We start from the raw sequence: 16,141 nt of genomic DNA, 5'->3' as shown, positions 1-16,141 counted from the left end.
ATAAGTGTTTTATATGCCCTGGTATGAAAAACTCCTAAATCCGTTTTCCACTACTGTAAGGCCTGCTCCTTTCATAGACTAGCATTAGGACTGCCCTCATATACTTTTTGAGTGGTAGATTCTGGTCAGAAAGCAGTACCCAGGTCATATTTTAGTATAGGCAATAATAATAATATAAAATCCTGCTTATTGATGAGGTTGGATTTTATATTGCTATTTTAGAAATGCCATTTTTATAAAGTGAACATTTCTCGCATTTAAAAACCATCTGTGCCTTACAGCCTGTCTCAATTCAACGTCTGGGATGGGCTGGTTGACAGCTCCCTTGTGCATTTCACACAGACAACCACAAACACAGAATACTCAGTCACACCTGCATTCATCTGCATATTGAATGGGTCTTCCTGGGCTGGAAGGGTGGAGGGCCTGACACTTACATTTCAAAGGCTAGTGGCCTGCCCTCACACAATGGACTACCAACCCCCCTACTGGGACCCTGACAGACAGGACGGTACTGAAAGAGGAACTTGTGCACTTCAAAACGACGTTTTGAAGTCTTCCCCACTTCAAAGGCATTTTTAGGTATATAAACTAGGTCTCTGATCCCACAAACTCAGACACTTCTGGACCTGTACTTGCACCCTGTCAAGAGGAACTGCCTGGCTGCCCAAAGGACTCATCTGGACTGCTTTGCTGAGAAGGACTGCTGCCCTGCTGCTGTCCTGCTGGTCTCTGACTGTGCTGAGAAGGACTCTGCCTTTCCCAAAAGTGCTCTCAAAGGGCCTGGATTGAGCTGTTTTCTGAAGTCTCAGGGCCAAAAAGACTTGGGGCCAGATGTAGGAAAAACCCAAATTGCGACTTGCAATTTGCGAGTCCGTGCGACTCGCAAATTGCAACTCGCAATTTGGTATGCAGACACCTTCTGCAACTCGCAATGGGGTCGCAAAGACCCACCTCATTAATATTAATGAGGTGGGTCGCATTTTGCGAACCCAATGCAAGTATGGCCACTCACGGGGATGGTGGCCTGCTGGAGTCAGCATACCACCATGTCCGTCACTACTTTTTAATAAAGCAGTTTTTTTTTCTCTATCTGCAGCCCGTTTTCTGGCTTACTTGGCACTTCAAGTGGATGGTAACTGCGATTCCATATGCCACCGCTTTCGCGGTCGCAAACGGAATTGAATCGCATTGCGAGTCGCAAATAGGAAGGGAACACCCCTTCCTATTTGCGAGTCTGAAATTCATTTTGCGAGTCGGATCCGACTCGCAAAATGCATTTCTGCATAGCAAAGAGGCTTTTGCGCCTCGCAAACGGCGTTTTTCGCTGTTTGCGAGGCGCAAACACTTTGCTACATCTGGCCCTTGATATCTTCAGGAAACTCCTTGTGCAAAATCGACACACCGTCAGACGGAATGACACAGCCCGACTTTGGAGTGGAAATTCGATGCAGCGCCTGCCTTGCAACAGACAATTTGACGCATTACCTACTGGATATACGCAGCGCCCGTGTCTACTTCCAGCGCATCAAGTATTTTTCCCCGCATCGTCTCTGGGCATCAAAATAGCCCGCATCGCAATGAGGAACCAAGACTGCACGCCGATAAATGACGCAAACCACTTGCAGCATGGAAAGAAACGAGGCATCGTCTGTGCCACGCCGGAAAATCCGACTCACATCCTATTTTTCCACGTATCTCCCCTGCAGTCCCCGTGCATCGTTATTGTTGACGCAAACCAAGTACTGTGTGTAACAAAGAGCCAACTGTTTATTCTTAAGGATTAGGAGTCTTTGAAACCTTTCAAAAGTGATATTTTAACCCGTGCTTATTGAATCTTTGACGTTTTGACCTTATTTTATTCAGATAAATGTTATCTATTTTTCTAATCCTGTATGGTGTATTTTTGTGGTGTTTTCACTGTGTTACTGTATGATTAGGATTGTGGTCCCTACTTGAACAAAGGTGTATACCTCTGCTAACTAGGGAGCCAATTCTAACATCTTGCCACTTAACTATGGTAAACAGAGGCATCAACAGCCATCCCTGAAATCCTGGACCTTAAAGGCCAGCTGATTAGTGACCCCCAAGTGACAGGTACATTTGCATAATATCACAAAGACCCCTACAGCTCAGAACCAAGGAGCAATGGGACCCGAGGAAGATGACTTTTTTTGGAAACGGAACACTCCCTTGCCTTCATGATGAGAATAGATTGATATTTAAAGGCGAAATAATGAAAGCAGAAATTACCCAGACAATTCCTTCAATCCTGTATAATAAAGTACCAGGCAAGGATGGCTTCCTGGGAGAATTTTATAGACAGGTCAAAAACTATGCCATTGACTCCCTGTTTGAAGCTTATTAAGAAGCTAATTAAGATGTAGGAGAGATTGAAAGCTTTTTGATTCTCTCTAACAGAACACTGATAATGGATTTTTCCTAGCCTAGGAAAGACCTGCTGTTATGCAGCAGCTTTCTTCCGCTATCTCTACTTAATACAGAGTTCAACATTTTAGAGGTGATTCTGACTGCTCAATCTATAAAAGTGATACTTACACTTATTCACAGTTCCCAAGTGGGGTTTAAACCAGGCAGAAGCCTCGCAATCACATGCATACTCTTATCGCATGTCCTCTTCTATCTATAGGCTAGCACTATCTCTTGATGCCGATAAGGTGAACAATAGGATTGAATGATTCTACATGTTTGCACCCTCTGGAGACTGTGAAAAGGAGGGGACTTCAACACCAAGGTTTGTTGGCTGTACGAAACATCTAAAGCACAAGTCAACTGGGGGGGTTTACTATGGGAACATTTTACAAAACTGAGAGTCACTGGCAAGGAATGCACTTTGTCTCCCTCTTGTTCCTATTAAACCTAGAACACCTGGCAGCAGCCATATGACAAAACCTGTGCATAACAATATAGTATAGCCAGACCAACAGGCTTTGCCAAACTTCTGTATGCGGACGATATATTACTCACCCTGACTGACCTTACTACCTCATTGCTGACCCTTATGTCCACCATTTCGGTTTTCACTGCGGTATCAGGATATAGGGTCAACTGGAACTGAAGTAAGGCCATACCATTATCCCGGGTGAAAACAAAAAAAGCAATATCTCAATGCAAGCTCCAGGTGAAATCTGTGTAACTTAAATACCTGTGGGTGAATATTAATAGGTGTCTGGTGAAAATAGCCATGGACAACGCAGAACCACTCATTGCAAGACAGGTGCAGGATATGCCAAATGGACACAACCCAATTTATCACTGTGGGGAAAGGTGAAAGCCAAGCAGATGGTTGTAGTACCCTGTTTTAAGTACATGCTAGGTGTTAGAAATGGGGTATTTGGTTGGCAGTCAGGTTACCCCTGTCCAAGCAAAAGCCCTCACTCTAGTCAGGGTAAGTCACACACAATCCAAGATTATCCTGTGCCCACCCTCTGGTAGCTTGGCACGAGCAGTCAGGCTTAACTTAGAAGGCAATGTGTAAAGTATTTGTGCAATAAATCATACAATACCACCATATAGCACCACAAAAATACACCACACAGTGTTAAGAAAAATATATAATATTTATCAGGTGAATTGTAGGTCAAAAAGAATAAAGTTGCAATGGAAAATTGTAGAAATATCACGGAAAAGTGATATAAAGTGTCTTAAGTCTTTAGAATATAAACAAAGTCTCTTTCAAGCACAAGTACCTGGTTGGGAGTAGAAAAATCTCCTCAGACGGCCACAAGAGAAGAGGTGCGTGGAAAAAGGGTGTGTGCGTCGATTTCTCCCCAGCACACACGGACTTGCGTCGTTATTTTCCACGCGGGAAAGTCGGGCGTCGTTTTCCGGCGCGCGGACAGTCTCTTTCTGTGGATCGCGGGGAATACCAGATGTCCCGGGTCTGTGCGTGGATTTTCCTGCTTGTTCTCCGGCTGCGCGTCGGTCTGCAGGGCTGCGCGTCGAAATTACGATCTCACGGCAGGCGTCGCGTCGATTTCTCCTCTAGACTTCGATCTGCGGGGCTGCGCGTTGAAATTACGATCTCACGGCAGGCGTCGCGTCGATTTCTCCTCTAGAGGTCGGGCGGCGTTGTCCTTGCGAGGCCGTGTGTCGGATTTTCGATCGTCCCAAGAGCGTTCGTCGATCAGCGTCGGAGTGCGGCGTTTTTCTCGCCGCGAAACAACCTGTGCGTCGAAATTTTCATCGCACGGAGCATCCAAGTAAAAGAGAGAAGTCTTTTTGGTCCTGAGACTTCAAGGAACAGGAGGCAAGCTCTATCCAAGCCCTTGGAGAGCACTTTCACAGCCAGACAAGAGTTCAGCAAGGCAGCAGGGCAACAGCAAGGCAGCAGTCCTTTGTAGAAAGCAGACAGGTGAGTCCTTTGAGCAGCCAGGCAGTTCTTCTTGGCAGGATGTAGTTTCTGGTTCAGGTTTCTTCTCCAGCAAGTGTCTGATGAGGTAGGGCAGAGGCCCTGTTTTATACCCAAATGTGCCTTTGAAGTGGGGGAGACTTCAAAGAGTGGCTAAGAAGTGCACCAGGTCCCCTTTCAGTTCAATCCTGTCTGCCAGGGTCCCAGTAGGGGGTGTGGCAGTCCTTTGTGTGAGGGCAGGCCCTCCACCCTCCCAGCCCAGGAAGACCCATTCAAAATGCAGATGTATGCAAGTGAGGCTGAGTACCCTGTGTTTGGGGTGTGTCTGAGTGAATGCACAAGGGGCTGTCAACCAAGCCCAGCCAGACGTGGATTGTAAGGCACAGAAGGATTTAAGTGCAAAGAAATGCTCACTTTCTAAAAGTGGCATTTCTAGAATAGTAATAATAAATCCGACTTCACCAGTCAGTAGGATTTTGTATTACCATTCTGGCCATACTAAATATGACCTCCCTGCTCCTTTCAGATCAGCAGCTGCCACTTCAACAGTGTATGAGGGCAGCCCCAATGTTAGCCTATGAAGGGAGCAGGCCTCACAGTAGTGTGAAAACGAATTTAGGAGTTTTACACTACCAGGACATATAACTACACAGGTACATGTCCTGCCTTTTACCTACACAGCACCCTGCCTTAGGGGTTACCTAGGGCACACATTAAGGGTAACTTATATGTAGAAAAAGGGGAGTTCTAGGCTTGGCAAGAACTTTTAAATGCCAAGTCGATGTGGCAGTGAAACTGCACACACAGGCCTCGCAATGGCAGGCCTGAGACAAGGAAAAGGGGCTACTTAAGTGGGTGGCACAACCAGTGCTGCTGGCCCACTAGTAGCATTTAATTTACCAGCCCTATGCACATAAAGTGCACCTTACTAGGGACTTATAAGTAAATTAATAGTCCAATCAGGTATGATTCCTGGTTACCATGTTTTAGGGGAGAGAGCAGATGCACTTTAGCCCTGATTAGCAGGGGTAAAGTGCGCAGAGTCTATAACCAGCAAAAACAGTGTCCAAAAAGTGGAGGGAGGCAGGCAAAAAGTTAAGGGTGACTACCCTAAGGCTGTCAGGTCTAACATGTGTCCCCCCCAGTTGAAAGTGGGGAGAGCTACCCGACCTCCTGGGAGCTCTCATCGCTAAGGCGGAAGTACCTGGAGAGACCATCAGCATTGGCGTGGTCAACCCCTGGGCGATGTTCCACCGTAAAGTCCATCCCCTGTAGGGAAATGGACCACCTCAAGAGTTTTGGATTCTCACCCCTCATCTGCATGAGCCATCTGACGGGCCTGTGGTCTGTCTGAACCCGGAAGTGAGTCCCAAACAGGTAGGGTCTTAGCTTCTTCAGTGCCCAGACCACAGCAAAAGCTTCTCTCTCAATAGCACTCCACCTCTGTTCCCGTGGTAATAGCCTTCTGCTAATAAAGACTACCGGTTGATCTCTGCCCTCCTCATTCAGCTGTGCTAGGACTGCCCCATGCCATGCTCTGAAGCGTCTGTCTGCACGATAAATTCCTGGGAGTAGTCAGGGGCCATGAGCACGGGGGCCGTGCACATGGCTTCCTTCAGGGCGTCAAAGGCTTTCTGACAAGCCTCTGTCCAATTCACCAACCTAGGTTGTTTCTTGGAAGTGAGTTCTGTCAAGGGTGTTACAATGGTACCATAGCCCTTGACAAATCTGCAGTAGTATCCTGTGAGGCCTAGAAAGGCTCTCACCTCAGTCTGCGTTCGCGGTGGTTGCCAGGCCTTGATAGTTTCAATCTTGGCCTGGAGTGGCTGCACCTTGCCACCACCCACTAGGTGTCCCAAGTACACCACGGAACCCTGCCCAATCTGGCACTTACTAGCCTTGATGGTCAGGCCTGCCTGTTGCAGGGCCTGAAGCACCTCCTTGAGGTGAAGCAGGTGTTCCTCCCAGCTGGAACTGTAGACAGCTATGTCATCCAGGTAGGCTGCACAGAAGGCATCCTTGCCAGCTAGGACCCCGTTAACCAACCGTTGGAAGGTAGCGGGGGCATTTTTCAACCCAAACAGCATCACCCGGAACTGGTAATGGCCATCAGGGGTTGAAAAGGCGGATCTTTCCTTAGCCCCCTCAGTCAGGGCGATCTGCCAGTACCCTGAAGTAAGATCAAACGTACTCAGGAACTTGGCAGCGCCTAGCCTGTCCACGAGCTCATCAGCTCGGGGGATGGGGTGAGCATCAGTCCGTGTGACTGAGTTGAGACCCCGGTAGTCCACACAGAACCGGAGTTCTGGCTTCGCACCTGGGGCAGTAGCCTTAGGGACCAACACCACTGGGCTGGCCAGGGACTACTGGATTTCTCGATAACCCCTAGAGTCAACATCTTGGAGACCTCCTCCTTGATGCTGGCCTTCACCTTATCCGACAACCTGTAAATTTTGTTCTTCACAGGGAGACTGTCACCAGTGTCCATATCATGAACACAGAGGTGAGTCAGTCCAGGAGTAAGGGAGAACAGGGGGGAGAACTGCTCCAACAGCTCATAGCAGTCTCCTTTCTGGTTTAGAGTCAGGGAGTCAGACAGAATGACCCCGCTTACTGACCCATCACCTTCTTGAGCAGAGAGGAGGTCGGGGAGAGGTTCACTCTCCTCTTCCATTCCTTCATCTGTGACCAGAAGCCTGTTGATCTCCGACCTCTCAAAATGAGCTTTTAGTCGGTTCACATGGAGCCCCCTTAGGGGATTCCTAGGGGTTTGGAGGTCCACTAGGTAAGTGGCCTCCCCTTTCCGCTCCTTTATTTCAAATGGGCCAGACCAGCGGTCCTGGAGAGCTCTGGGCTCTACTGGCTCCATTACCCACACTTTGTCTCCAGGTTGAAACTCTACCAGGGTGGCCTTCTGGTCATACCAGTGTTTCATTACCTCTTGACTGGCCTCAAGGTTACTTTGGGCCTCTTTCCAGAAGCGAATCATCTGGTTGCGGAGGGCCAACATGTAGCTGACCACATCCTGAGGGGGTGTCTTTGGAGCCTTCTCCAATCCCTCCTTGACAATGCTTAAGGGTCCCCTGACAGGGTACCCGTAGAGAAGCTCAAAGGGACTGAACCCTACCCCCCTCTGGGGGACCTCTCTGTAAGCAAAGAGAAGGCATGGTAAGAGGACGTCCCACTTACGCCTCATGGCCTCAGGGAGGCCACCAATCATGCCTTTCAGGGTCTTGTTGAATCTCTCCACAAAAGCATTAGACTGGGGGTGATAGGGTGTGGTGAACTTGTAGGTTACACCACATGCATCCCATAGAGACTTCATGTATGCAGACATGAAGTTAGTGCCTCTGTCAGACACTATCTCCTTGGGGAACCCCACACGGGTAAATATCCCCATCAGAGTTCTGGTCACCACCGGTGCGGTTACGGTCCTCAGAGGGATTGCCTCTGGGTAACGGGTGGCATGGTCCACCAAAACCAGGATGAACCTGTTGCCTAAAGCAGTTTTGGGGTCCAAGGGACCAACAATGTCGATGCCCACCCTTTCAAAGGGGGTGGCAACGACAGGAAGTGGAATCAGGGGGGTTTTAACCCTTTTTCCTGCTTTACCACTGGCCTGGCAGGTAGGACAAGATCTGCAGAACTTATCTGAGTGTGTCCTCATTTTGGGCCAATAAAAGTGGGTGACAAGCCTGTTAAAGGTCTTGCCCTGCCCCAAATGTCCTGCCAGGGGAATGTCGTGAGCCAGACCCAGTAGGAAGGTTCGGTAACATTGGGGGACCACCAGCATAGGTGCTGCCCCAAAGGCCGGAACCTTAGGCTCACTGTAGAGGAGATCATTCTCCCAATATAGGTGGTGATTGCCAGAGGCGTCACCTGCTGCCTGGTTTGAGGCTTGTTTCCTCAAACCTTCCAGAGTGGGACATTCTTTCTGCGCCTTGCAGAATTCCTCCCTGGTGGGTCCACCCTCAACTTGCCAGCCAGCAAGCTCAGGTACGTCACCTAGGGTGGCAATGTCTTCCCCAGTTGGCTCGGGAGCCTCCTCCTCAGGAGCCCCGTCAGCCACTGTGGGAATTTCTGGGGCCGGTTTCCCGCGCCCCTGGTCCCTCCTCCTGGCAGCTCTCTGGCCCATCGTTCCAGGCTCCAGATGCCCTTGACTTCCCTCTCGGTCAGCCATGGACCGTGTGGTCATGCAGACCCACTCAGGTAACCCTAACATTTCCAAGTGAGACCTGAGCTCCACTTCTTTCCAAGCAGTGTGCTCAAGATCATTGCCTAACAGACAATCTACAGGCATGGCAGGACTCACAGCTACTTTCAGAGTACCAGAGACCCCCCCCCCACTCAAAGGGAACCAGAGCCACCGGTAGGTGACTCTCGCGATTGTCAGCGACTATGACCTGGTGGAATGTATTAGGGACTATCTGCTCTGTTGACACCAGCTGACTCTTGATAGTAGTCATACTGGCTCCTGTGTCACGCAGAGCCTCCACCTTCTGCCCATCAATGGTGACCCACTGCCGGTACTTGGAAGTATTTTTGGGCATGTGGGCCTTGGGCACCATTTCTCCTTCTCCCAGGGACACTAGGGAAATCTCTACCTGCTCCCCAAAGCTACTTGGGTCCATCTCCCCCCGAGCGCTACACTAGTCAACCCAGGTGCCTGTCCGGTAGTGGACGGTGCCCTCTTGGGGCACTGTGGATCGCCTTTGTAGTGACCATACTGGTAACAGTCCATGCATTTGGGGCTAGATTTCCCTGACTTGTCATATGTCCCTGGCTTTTTCCCAAATTTGGAAAAGGAAGGGTTGCCACCCCTCCCTGGGAATTCTTTTGGGGGCCTTTGGAGAGTTCCATATCTGCAAGTTTATCTCCCCCCTCTTTCTTCTGTTGGGAACCCTGACCACCTTTGTGGGAGTCCCCCCCAGGTACCTTCTTGGACACTCTGGTGCTAACCCAGAGGTCCGCCTCCTCAGCAAGCTTCCTGGGATCAGTCAGCTTACTATCCACTAGGTGCTGGCGCAACTCTGTATAAGTAGTATTAAGCATATGCTCTCTCAGAATCAAGTCATATAAACCTTTATAATCTGCTACTTTGTTGCCCCGCACCCATCCATTCAGTGCCTTACTGGAGAAATCAAAGAAATCTACCCATGTTTGTGTGGTTTGTTTGGTGCTGTCCCTGAACCTCTGACGGTATCCCTCAGGGCAAGTAAAGTGGCTTTCTGAAGTGGGTATGTGTTTTGATCAGGTTGATCCAATGTGAGAAGTGTGTCCCTCCCCAATGGCGGCACATAACCCCACATAGCTACCCCCCATTGCCCTTCAGGAACCTCATGAGCCCTTAGTGCAACTTCATAAGCAGCTAACCATTTATCTATGTCATCTCCCACCACAAAACTGGGCACCACATTTTTGGGTATACAAACCTTCTTTTCTCCAGCAGGTCCTGTCTGTATGCTGCCACCATTATTGCTGGATTCAGACTGTCTCGCCTTGATCTCCAGCTCCTTGAGACTCAGTTCATGAGCCAACAATAGTTTCTTTTCCGCCAAAGCTCTTTCAGCTTCCACCTGTTTGGCTGCTCTTTCAGCTTCTGCTTGTTTGGCTGCCCTTTCAGCTTCTGCTTGAATCTGTTTGGCTGTTCTTTCAGCTTCAATCTGTTTGGCTGCTCTTTCAGCCTCAGCTTGTTTGGCTTCTCTCTCTGCCCTCCTCTCCTCCTGTTGAGCCTCAATTTTCAGTTTTGCCATTTGCAATTGGAACTCCCTTTCCTCTCTCCTTTCCTCTGCGGTCAGGCTTTGCATAGAGACACTGCTCCCTGGTCTGGAAGGGGGCACAATTGCAGTGGTAACACCATCCACAGATAGTGAAAATTCCTCTGAGGGGCCATGTTCTGGCTCCTCTTCCTCATCATCCTCTAAATGGGCTTCTGCCCAGGCCCTCAGCGCCACTTGAAAGTCCTCCTTTCTGGAGGCCCCTTGGGTGGGTACCCTCAATGCCCTGCAGAATCCTCTTAGTTGTTTGACCGTATATGCATCCAACTGGACTAGGTCAAAGTCCCCTGTCTGAGACCCAGTCAGAGACATGTTGAGTGAGGATTCAGTTTTTGAAAATTGTTAGGAAAAAAATTGGGTTTTCAAAAAGAGATAAAAACCAAGTTGACCTTCAACTGTGGGTAGGTAGTGAAATACTTAGCTACTGTATGTCACTGCACAAATACAAGTCCTATCCTCACCGCTGATCACCAATGTTAGAAATGGGGTTTTTGGTTGGCAGTCAGGTTACCCCCTGTCCAAGCAAAAGCCCTCACTCTAGTCAGGGTAAGTCACACACAATCCAAGATTATCCTGTGCCCACCCTCTGGTAGCTTGGCACGAGCAGTCAGGCTTAACATAGAAGGCAATGTGTAAAGTATTTGTGCAATAAATCATACAATCCCACCATATAGCACCACAGAAATACACCACACAGTGTTTAGAAAAATATATAATATTTATCAAGATAATTGTAGGTCAAAAAGAATAAAGTTGCAATGGAAAATTGTAGAAATATCACGGAAAAGTGATATAAAGTGTCTTAAGTCTTTAGAATATAAACAAAGTCTCTTTCAAGCACAAGTACCTGGTTGGGAGTGGAAAAATCTCCTCAGAGGGCCACAAGAGAAGAGGTGCGTGGAAAAAGGGTGTGTGCGTCGATTTCTCCCCAGCACACACAGACTTGCGTCGTTATTTCCCACATGGGAAAGTCGGGCGTCGTTTTCCGGCGCGCGGACAGTCTCTTTCTGTGGATCGCGGGGATTACCAGATGTCCCGGGTCTGTGCGTGCATTTTCCTGCTTGTTCTCCGGCTGAGCGTCGGTCTGCGGGGCTGCGCATCGAAATTACGATCTCACGGCAGGCGTTGCGTCGATTTCTCCTCTAGACTTCGATCTGCGGGGCTGCGCGTTGAAATTACGATCTCACGGCAGGCGTTGCGTCGATTTCTCCTCTAGAGGTCGGGCGGCGTTGTCCTTGCGAGGCCGTGTGTCGGATTTTCGATCGTCCCAAGAGCGTCGCGTCGACCAGCGTCGGAGTGCGGCGTTTTTCTCGCTGTGCGTCGAAATTTTCGTCGCACGGAGCGTCCAAGTAAAAGAGAGAAGTCTTTTTGGTCCTGAGACTTCAAGGAACAGGAGGCAAGCTCTATCAAAGCCCTTGGAGAGCACTTTCACAGCCAGGCAAGAGTTCAGCAAGGCAGCAGGGCAACTGCAAGGCAGCAGTCCTTTGTAGAAAGCAGACAGGTGAGTCCTTTGAGCAGCCAGGCAGTTCTTCTTGGCAGGATGTAGTTTCTGGTTCAGGTTTCTTCTCCAGCAAGTGTCTGATGAGGTAGGGCAGAGGCCCTGTTTTATACCCAAATGTGCCTTTGAAGTGGGGGAGACTTCAAAGAGTGGCTAAGAAGTGCACCAGGTCCCCTTTCAGTTTAATCCTGTCTGCCAGGGTCCCAGTAGGGGGTGTGGCAGTCCTTTGTGTGAGGGCAGGCCCTCCACCCTCCCAGCCCAGGAAGACCCATTCAAAATGCAGATGTATGCAAGTGAGGCTGAGTACCCTGTGTTTGGGGTGTGTCTGAGTGAATGCACAAGGGGCTGTCAACCAAGCCCAGCCAGACGTGGATTGTAAGGCACAGAAGGATTTAAGTGCAAAGAAATGCTCACTTTCTAAAAGTGGCATTTCTAGAATAGTAATATTAAATCCGACTTCACCAGTCAGTAGGATTTTGTATTACCATTCTGGCCATACTAAATATGACCTCCCTGCTCCTTTCAGATCAGCAGCTGCCACTTCAACAGTGTATGAGGGCAGCCCCAATGTTAGCCTATGAAGGGAGCAGGCCTCACAGTAGTGTGAAAACGAATTTAGGAGTTTTACACTACCAGGACATATAACTACACAGGTACATGTCCTGTCTTTTACCTACACAGCACCCTGCCTTAGGGGTTACCTAGGGCACACATTAAGGGTGACTTATATGTAGAAAAAGGGGAGTTCTAGGCTTGGCAAGAACTTTTAAATGCCAAGTCGATGTGGCAGTGAAACTGCACACACAGGCCTCGCAATGGCAGGCCTGAGACAAGGAAAAGGGGCTACTTAAGTGGGTGGCACAACCAGTGCTGCTGGCCCACTAGTAGCATTTAATTTACCAGCCCTATGCACATAAAGTGCACCTTACTAGGGACTTATAAGTAAATTAATAGTCCAATCAGGTATGATTCCAGGTTACCATGTTTTAGGGGAGAGAGCAGATGCACTTTAGCCCTGGTTAGCAGGGGTAAAGTGCGCAGAGTCTATACCCAGCAAAAACAGTGTCCAAAAAGTGGAGGGAGGCAGGCAAAAAGTTAGGAGTGACTACCCTAAGGCTGTCAGGTCTAACACTAGGCATATACTCTATCTGACTTTCCAGGCTTCCATATTACAGACGATCGACAAAGGAATAAAGAATTTTATAGGAGGACCTGTGAAACCTCGTTTGAGGATCTTGAATCTCGAAACTGATTTTCCGCAGGCGGTGCAACAACATTAGCTTATTATGTGTACAGCATTACTACACGGTGCTTCATCTGTTCTGTTTAGTTAACATATGGCAAAGACAAAATGATGCATGCCCCCTTTGGGTCGCCAATCAACAGGAGATCCTTGCAGCACCCCAGATAATATTCTGCTGTCCTGATACAAAAACCAATCATACACAACTGTTGTGGGAAAGAAAAGAGGCCCTAACCCACCTCCCAAGGCAACACCCCTCCTCAGATAATTACAGACTGCAGATAAAGACTTTGGTATTGTCCCTATCCTTATGCTGTTAGTGAATGTATTTATTGGAACAATGGCATTAAACGCGCATGACTCAGGGGAACCAAAGCAAGGTAAAGTACAGTAAAATAAAGCAAAGTGAACAGCGAAGAAAGGCAAGGAAAGTAATCCAAGACACCATAGCCAGAAACATATATACTGTGTCCCCCTTCTTTCCCTTGTCTCCCCCCTCCCAAATCCCTACCAGTAAGGGTCACTGACTTAGCCACAAAAGCACCCACACTGCGTTATTTGTCTGTCACCTCCCCCCTCTACCCTTATCCCAGACATATTATGTAAGGCGTACAGCATATACCCCACATAACTCACTCACTCCTACCAACAGAAGAGTTCACGCTTCTAGGCGCATGCCTGAAGCCGACAGACCTTGGTGAGAACCGGCTGAAATGCCACTTATTGTGAAATTACTGTAAGACAAGCTTCAGATACTCCCCTCACTCCATTTTTATTTTTCATTGTATTCTTCATTTTCCTCTCATACATTGCTCCTACACTACTCCCATCCTTCTTATCCATACCTTCCCACCTCCTACACACATCTGTCCTCCATACAGCTTATCCTCCTGGCTCCACCCCCACTCCTGATAGGAGACAGCATTTCTCCAGCACCTGTGCCATAGAGCTTCCACCCTGAGCTGCTCATCATGGCCGCAACGCGAGCTTGACTGCATTCGCATTGAAAAGAAAGAGGAGAGGCTTCTACTGCTATTAATATTGACATTATTTTTGTCATTATATCTGTATATTGTTATTATATTGTTATATTGGTTGAATATCCTATCACCCTTGTTTGATCGACTACGGTGGCTAACCAACAAGTTCTATTACTAATATGGAACGCTTTTGCATGCAGTGGGGCGACAGACCTTCTTCCCGCGCTACCTTTTACTGTTAAAGCTCAAAGGTGGAAACAAGTGTTAGATTAGTGTCCTCATCCTGTTTATCCTTATCTAGCACCTGACAGGTGAGTCCATTATGCTCATAAAGTAGAAGTATGATAGTAACAAAACAAGAATGAGAAGACTTGTCCTAACACTGTACCACGCAGTGTAGGTTCTCTTTCCAAGCCAATAAAAATTACACAATTATAAAAACAAATTGTAAAGCATTACTGTTTTACACTCTTAAAATATCTCATCTTTTGCTCAAATATCTGATTAGATGACTACGGTGATCTTAGTTAAAGGGATAGAAAAGTCTGGTCCTCTTGGAATGTTTATTTAACAATGCAGAACATGTATTTCACTTTTGCTTGCAAGATACGCGTATTTTGACAAAAATGAAGCATAGACACATAAAGAGCAATTTGATTAAAATGTCACCCTGCCAGGCCCGTGACATTTTGGGGGGTGGGGCGGGCAACAGATGTACTGGCTATGGGTGGGGCTTTGAGGGCCAGTCCCTCTTAGCCACACCCTATAGCTATACCCTGGTCCATAAATACCAAGCTCAGTAAACATGAGTGCAGAGACAGTGGCGGCTCCTATAAGGGGGCGGAAGAGCATTGCCCCACTACTTCGAGCTGCCATCCTCCTGGAAAATAAAGCAGCTTCATTCTTTATATTATTTTCTGTTACATATGTAAATTCCTGTCTGCGAGGTTCTGTACCGCATTTGGGCTCAGCTACATTTACTTTTATTGGCATCACATGGCAACAGGGACGGAGCGGCATGGCTGTTATCATCGATAGCTGTGATGCTGAGTAATTAAAATGTGCATGACAGACTGACTGCCTGTTCTCTGGACTTGCCAGCCTGACATGCGTACTTTAGGCTTGCAAATGCAAATCCGCTCAGCCTTAAGGGCAGGGCTCGGCATTGGGGCACTGTGTTTCCTTGTCCACTCAATCCCAGTGCAGCTCTCATGCTGTTTAATATTATTAATAGCATAAGAGCTTCGTCAGCATTGGCTCTTTGGCACACAGGACCCTCTAGTAGAGTCAAACAGCGCAGGGCGGTAAGACATTATTTTAAAGTACACAATAGTCCAGGTGTCCATGTTTTTTAGGTTGCGCATGGCAACGCACAAGCGCTGCTTTTCCGACGTGTTGGTATGTATCTGGGCTTTTAACCAGTCCGGTTAGGAGTTTACAACGCTAATAGCTCTAACTCGAGCAAATGTGAGACCCGTTGCATTCCAAATGCTTGTTTATTATTATCCTCTGTTGGGGCTCCAGTAGTAAATGCAAAGATACGGACTACAGTAGTCCGTGCTGACAGCTGAGGTGTGCGTTGTGCATCCCTGGCACTGCAATTAAGTAAGGTGCCTGCAGCTACAGTACTTATTTACCCTGATACCCTGAAACCGGTCCCAGGATGCTTGTTTCTGGTCCAGGGAGGACCTGGGCTGGCAGTTGAGGCTGGACTTTTTCCATGGGGAACAGGGTCAAGACTGATTTGCATATGGCTGGGCCAAACTGGAATGGCATGGCAAGCAAAAAAACTGATGCATTAAACCCAGATCTGTGACTGGGGGGGTGAATGCTTGATTTGCTCTGCATTCCGTCCATTATCTGTTGTTTTTGCATCCCTGGCACTACAGTCAAGTAAGGTGCCTGCAGCTGCAATACTTATTTTTCTAAATAGATGTAGCTGAGAGGGGTCCTGGCTGACATTTATAAATACTCCGAACAGAGTCAATTAATAACAAAAGCTTAAAAGCTGTTCGAGGTTCAGGATTTATTTTGTCACAAGCACTCTTACTCCCCCAGAGTGCACACTTTATAAACGTGTGTTTACAGCTAGCTCGGACGCGACGATCTTCTTTATTTACAACACTGGCTCAAAACAAACCGAAGAGCACTTGTGCACCCAGCTGTGTTTTATGCAATGCACACACCAATCCCTCATGGACTCTAGCGCCGTGAAGCCTTTTATATCCAAACAGACTGTGTAGTGGTGAGGGGTTAGTTTACTAAAGGGCA

The 16,141-nt window shown here is 48.0% G+C and overlaps 1 protein-coding gene across 4 annotated transcripts in view; it reads right to left on the bottom strand.

Annotated features, from left to right (window-relative positions):
- LOC138268282 (NACHT, LRR and PYD domains-containing protein 12-like) overlaps nt 1-16,141 on the bottom strand; it is a 368,481-nt gene that overhangs the window by 20,827 nt on the left and 331,513 nt on the right. The gene's annotated exons all lie outside the window — the stretch shown is intronic.

Source organism: Pleurodeles waltl, chromosome 12 (assembly GCF_031143425.1).
Source record: "Pleurodeles waltl isolate 20211129_DDA chromosome 12, aPleWal1.hap1.20221129, whole genome shotgun sequence".
NCBI classification, from domain to species: Eukaryota; Metazoa; Chordata; class Amphibia; order Caudata; family Salamandridae; genus Pleurodeles; species Pleurodeles waltl.
Note: the sequence above shows the minus strand (reverse complement) of the source record. Positions and strands in the feature narration are given on the sequence as shown.